The following is a 5,601-nucleotide window of genomic DNA, read 5'->3' as shown; positions in this document are numbered from 1 at the left end:
AGCTAAGATTAAGAAAGGGACTCGGTTGCGCTGGGATAGAGCAACGTCAGACTGCAGCGACGAAGTGAAGTTGGATAGAGACGATAGAGAACGTCAGATTGATTCTCTCTGACATATTATGCAGCTATTACATATTATTAGCATTATTTGAAATTTATATTCTCCTACATATTTTGTAGCATTAAAATTAAATGGTTCATTAACGTTGATCCAAGCCTCCAGCATAGCTATGCGCTGGCATAGCGCAACGTCAGACTGCAGCGCACCTAGCGGCCTGACGTTGCAATAGCCAAAATACACTATAGCAACGTCAGCCTGACGTTGCAATAGCGACGACCGTTTACAAGTTTTGTTTTCGTTCATTCGTTGGTTGTTACAGCATAAACAGCGTTGCGACATAAAATGAAAATGTATAAGATGGATGTGCATAAAAAACAAATTAGCAAATATTTACATTTTAAGAACAGTTTCCGTCGTTTGATTTGTCCAACATCAATTATAATTTTAACTTCAATTGTGTTTACACGTCCAATAAACCAGATCGCTGTCAGTTTGCCAGATCGATACCAATAGACCTCTTGCACAATGCGGATAGCAGGATTCTTGTAGTCCGACAACGCTGCAATCCGCCATATTGAGAAAACCACACCCTTTTTTAACACTGTCTCTTATGGAAGTATTTTTTCAAAGTGTTTTTTCTCTAAACTGGATAACAACTTCGACCAAAGAAAAATATTGAAAAATACTACATCATTCAGGTAATCCGTAGCATGTAAGTTTTTCACTATTGAAGTAGTGGAAGTCATATTAATTAAATGTTTTGTACAGGGCATATGGGGATTGTTTACATATGTAGGACCCAAACATGTATAGTTTACTTAGAATTTTTAACATTTTCCCACTGAAACACTCAGTAATTCATTTTTCCTAATTATTTAGATGGTCATGTGTGACGAGGTATTGGTGGAAAATGCTATAATCCAATTATTTGACCTCTCAACTATTCTGATAGTTTGCCAACCGAGGCCAAATAACGCTATCTTTCAAAGTTGGTAATTTAAAACATAATCTATACTTTGTGTAAAATTTTCCCCTATACTTGCTTATGTGATGTATTTTTATGTTTTACAGACAAGCAATCTTATGCCAGAATGATTGGTCAAATTTCCCATGATGTGAATTTGCTGCCACAAAATCCTTGAGGTGATGTGAAATGAACACTGCAGAGCATTAACACTATATGATGACCTTTACAACCAGATTGAAGAAGGAATTGTGTCAGATCAAAAAGACATTGAAGCAACCAAGAAGGAGTTGCAAGAAGCAAGACAGATTCGTAGGAATAAAATGGAATATGGTGCTTTGGCTGCCATTATTCAAACACAGCCTGATCGAAAGAGCACCCAAGAGAAATTATCTCTATTGCGATAGGTACTGGAAGCCTCAGAATGTGATTGTCAGACATTGGAAGCTAGATTAAAACAATTACGCAAACAATTCCACTTACTCATTTCAACTATCCAAGGATTACAGCAACTTCTCAACGATGATGAAGCATCCCAAGTGTTTATTTTGTATTCATCCATATTCTCTATTTTTGAATAATAATGCTAACAAATACAAATCATTTGAAACACAAAAAAATCTATTTATGAATAAACTATCCAAACAATACATATCCGACAAGGAATGCCACAGAAGAATGCTTTAAAAAACACCACCAGTTCTTCTTGAGAGGTCGAATAGATGGATTACAGCATTTTCCACCAATACGTGGTCACACATGACAATCTAAATAGTTAGGAAAATGAATTACCGAGTGTTTCAGTGGGAAAATGTTAAAAATTCTAAGTAAACTATACATGTTTGGGTCCTACATATGTAAACAATCCCCATATGCCCTGTACAAAACATTTAATTAATATGACTTCCACTACTTCAATAGTGAAAAACTTACATGCTACGGATTACCTGAATGATGTAGTATTTTTCAATATTTTTCTTTGGTCGAAGTTGTTATCCAGTTTAGAGAAAAAACACTTTGAAAAAATACTTCCATAAGAGACAGTGTTAAAAAAGGGTGTGGTTTTCTCAATATGGCGGATTGCAGCGTTGTCGGATTACAAGAATCCTGCTATCCGCATTGTGCAAGAGGTCTATACCAATACCATACAAATGTGGTTTCAGCAACCAATGATTTCAAACCAACCGACTAATGCGCAACTTTCTTTCTATCGCTAAATTCTTCGTTAAATATTTTTAAAAAATATTTCGATTACTTTTTTCCTCCTCTAAGAAAAGATTATTTAGCTCCGCCCTTCTTTATCCTATATCACATGAATGAATATAAATGCCATCCGCACTCCAGTGTTGTTTTTTGTCGTCACTCTGACAAGAATGAACTTTCTTTGTTTATGAGCCCCTATCGCTAGCGCACTATCGCTTTCTTCCACCGTAAAAAAAAAATGTGTTTCCTTATGTAACCAGGAAAATTGATTCAGTTGGCCATGACCGTGAAATATCAAGTCTGAAACGTGATGGAATCACCAGCACAGTCTGAGTGGGGTATGTGGGGGCGAAGGGGGAGGTCTTTACACAATTTATTTTAAATTTCAAATGCATCTGTCGAAAGTGAAAATAGAACGACTTTTATTTATAAACGTCCTTGTATTTTTCTAAACGTCAGCGTAAAAGAATATCACGAAACTAAAAACTTTTGAATTATAGGCGGTTCTGCAGTAATAAGATACTTTTTTTTAAATGTTCTTGGACCCCCTGCACCAGTCTATCGTCTATAACAAGCAAACACATTGGATAGATATCGTGTAATCAATCAGGGTGTGATCACAAAATAATTCAAAGTAATTTAATAGAGCGACGAGTAAAGATTTTTATCATCAAAATTGATCCCCGCAGTTTTTATGAAAACAATCTCGAATAAATGTTTTCCAGCAAAACAGCTTATTAATACTGACAGTGATGGAGTGACGATGGTCTAAAATAAGTTAAGCGAAGCACTGTGCGACAAGAGGACAATGCTGTGAGCGGCTGTGAGTGAATACATTTCTCTAATGACGGAAACATATATACTAAAAGCATAAAAATATTATTGAAAAGCAAGATGCATAAACCTGAAATGAGTGAAGCAATCGTGTCTAGCGTTTCAGTTGAACACTTGAAAATCCAGAAATACCGGTGCACCTCTCCTGAGAATTGACATTTATTTTATAAGCGCCATTTGCTTCAGAGTTGATATAATCTGGTGGGGAGGAAAGAAAAAATGACAAACGAAGTCACGATGTTTAGAAGAAAAAAGTGAAATAATTAGGTCCGCATTGGTAGTAATAATAACAAGGAATTCTGACAATTTTCCAGTCCATTTTTTTTTATTTTTAAATAATAATCGTCAAAAATCTCCGAATTTACACACAGGGAATTTTTTTAAAAATTTAAATTTCTCACGAGCCCAGTTGATTTCGCAAATATATATAGTGCACCGTCATCTCCCGCACATACAAAACAGGTTATTTAGAACAGAACAGGAAAAAGGCCGAGCCATGTTTTTATATAGCTATATACTCAATTCCCTCTTGCCATCATCAGAGCCCACGCAGTTTGAGTGAATATTGGTTCAATTAGCTGCTGCGTGTTCTTTCCCGGTTATCAAAAGACGGCGGGCTCTTATGGTCCATACGAATAACTTCCCAAAATAGCCCGAAAAACGTCCCGAGGCATAGATTTCTGTAAGGAAACGCGCACCGAGTCGTTTCCTATTTCGTTGATGAATTCAATTCGTCCACACAGCACACAGCAACAGTATGTGGATTACATTTTCGATAGAATATACGTATGTATACATACACATACCAGTCGAGCTGGTTGCCATGAGATATATTACCTCTCGGAACTCACAACATGAGCAATTCCTCGAAAACAAACAAGCCCAAAAGAAACAGATCAACATCAGGAGAGCTTTTTGGTTTCAAAAATCACTCTCCAGCAGAGAGCTCTGTGTGCATATAATATAAGTAAATAAGCGGGATATAATTCCGCCATATAAATAACTGTGTAATTTTCTGGTTTCGATTCATTTTTTGGATCAAAGTGAAATCGATTTTCCAACTTCGAGCGAAATCGTTCACATTATATTGCGTAGACATAACACCTTTTTATATCCCTTTAGGGGGTGTGTGTGCATATATTTCACGTGGATGAGATGCCTGATGCATATTCGAGCCGTCTGTTATAGAGATCGGAATTCGGATAACGCTCTGATACTTCCAGCAACGTCGCAATAAAAACACAAAGTTTTTGAAGAATGCGTTTTTTTTTTTCCTCCGCGCTCAAATCAAAAGCCGTTCCGTCCATTAAACACCGAGAGCCGCTGGCGCAGCGCACGAAATTATATTGCGCAGGTAAAACGAGATGATTATTTGGGTTTCTTTTTTTCGGTGTTAAACGTGTGTATAAATGGTTCATCGGTCGGTGAGATGAATTTGAGACTTTTAGTCTAATTCCAGTTATTAAACGCCATTGGGGAGGCGGAGGTGACGGACCTTTACTGGAATAAACAGAGCTCACCAAGTAGCCGGCCCGCAATACAAATAATCAATGCAAATGATTCCTGCCCTACGAGCTCTCAAAAGGGAGAGATCGCCTACGTATGACGGCTGACGCTTTTCTAATGAATTCCGACAGAAACTACAGGAATTATCCAAAACTTTGCCCGGGAGAGCAGCAGCATCCCAGCAAACAGCTGTGACCGCTACGAGTTCACATATTCTCATCATCATCATCAAAAAATGAAGGTGAAAAACTGAAAACACAAAATCTGTTGGTCGTTGCTGGCAGAGGTGGAAAAAAGTTTTTTTTCCCATCTGCTGCCGTGTGTCTTTTCAGCTCGTGTGTTTATGATTATTTGGGTGGAAAAAGCTTTTCGTTGTTGTTGTCGACCAAGAATGTCCCAAGGTTGCAACAGCTGCCATTTTCACGAAAGGAAAAAAAATAAATGATATTCACGAAGTATAGAAACTTTTCTTTGAAATAAATCATCTTATACGCGGGTGTAGTAACACATTGGGATTGGGTGCGAGAGTTCTATACTTTTATTTTATTTGGTTTGTTTCTGGAGAAGAAGAAAAAGTGACTTGACAGGAAGAGTCGACAAGAAAGATTTCGGGAGTGATATGAATAAATAAAAAAATATACTAGTTTTATTTAAATTTTTGACTCCCGAGAATTGAAATGACGCCACGTCTAATGTCACTGGCAAGAGTCGCGTAGCGGAATTAGCGAGAGATGCCGCCAGATATAATACGAGTCAATCTTTTCACGTCAAGTTGATTTCAGTTTGAAATAAAACAACCGCCCAAGTTGAAAGATATCGGACAACCAAACAAATGTCTTTTGCCCATTTTGGAACGTGACACCTTATAAGAATTTCGGTGTCAAAAACTGTTGACTGACATTTGGAAATTCAAAAAGTGTCGGAGAATAAACGGGGGAAAAAAAACAATTTTGTTTTTGTTGAAAAATTCGATAATATTATACAATAAACGTTAATTTCGTCTTTCATGTTTAATAATGTTATTCCGAGAGAAA

At 37.0% G+C, this 5,601-nt stretch overlaps 2 long non-coding RNA genes across 2 annotated transcripts; one reads left to right on the top strand and one right to left on the bottom strand.

Moving 5' to 3' along the window:
• The first annotated feature begins 572 nt into the window (after window positions 1-572).
• Window positions 573-995, top strand: LOC124342988. The gene is made up of 3 exons (XR_006919065.1): window positions 573-758; window positions 829-867; window positions 940-995. It is a non-coding gene; the product is annotated as an uncharacterized LOC124342988 (long non-coding RNA).
• Window positions 996-1,488: 493 nt separating this feature from the next.
• Window positions 1,489-2,127, bottom strand: LOC124342983. The gene is made up of 3 exons (XR_006919060.1): window positions 1,972-2,127; window positions 1,863-1,901; window positions 1,489-1,791 (listed from the first exon to the last, which is right to left on the bottom strand). It is a non-coding gene; the product is annotated as an uncharacterized LOC124342983 (long non-coding RNA).
• Between the last annotated feature and the right edge of the window lie 3,474 nt (window positions 2,128-5,601).

This window comes from Daphnia pulicaria, chromosome 6, assembly GCF_021234035.1.
Source record: "Daphnia pulicaria isolate SC F1-1A chromosome 6, SC_F0-13Bv2, whole genome shotgun sequence".
Classification (NCBI taxonomy): Eukaryota; Metazoa; Arthropoda; class Branchiopoda; order Diplostraca; family Daphniidae; genus Daphnia; species Daphnia pulicaria.
This window is presented reverse-complemented; position numbering and strand designations above follow the sequence as displayed.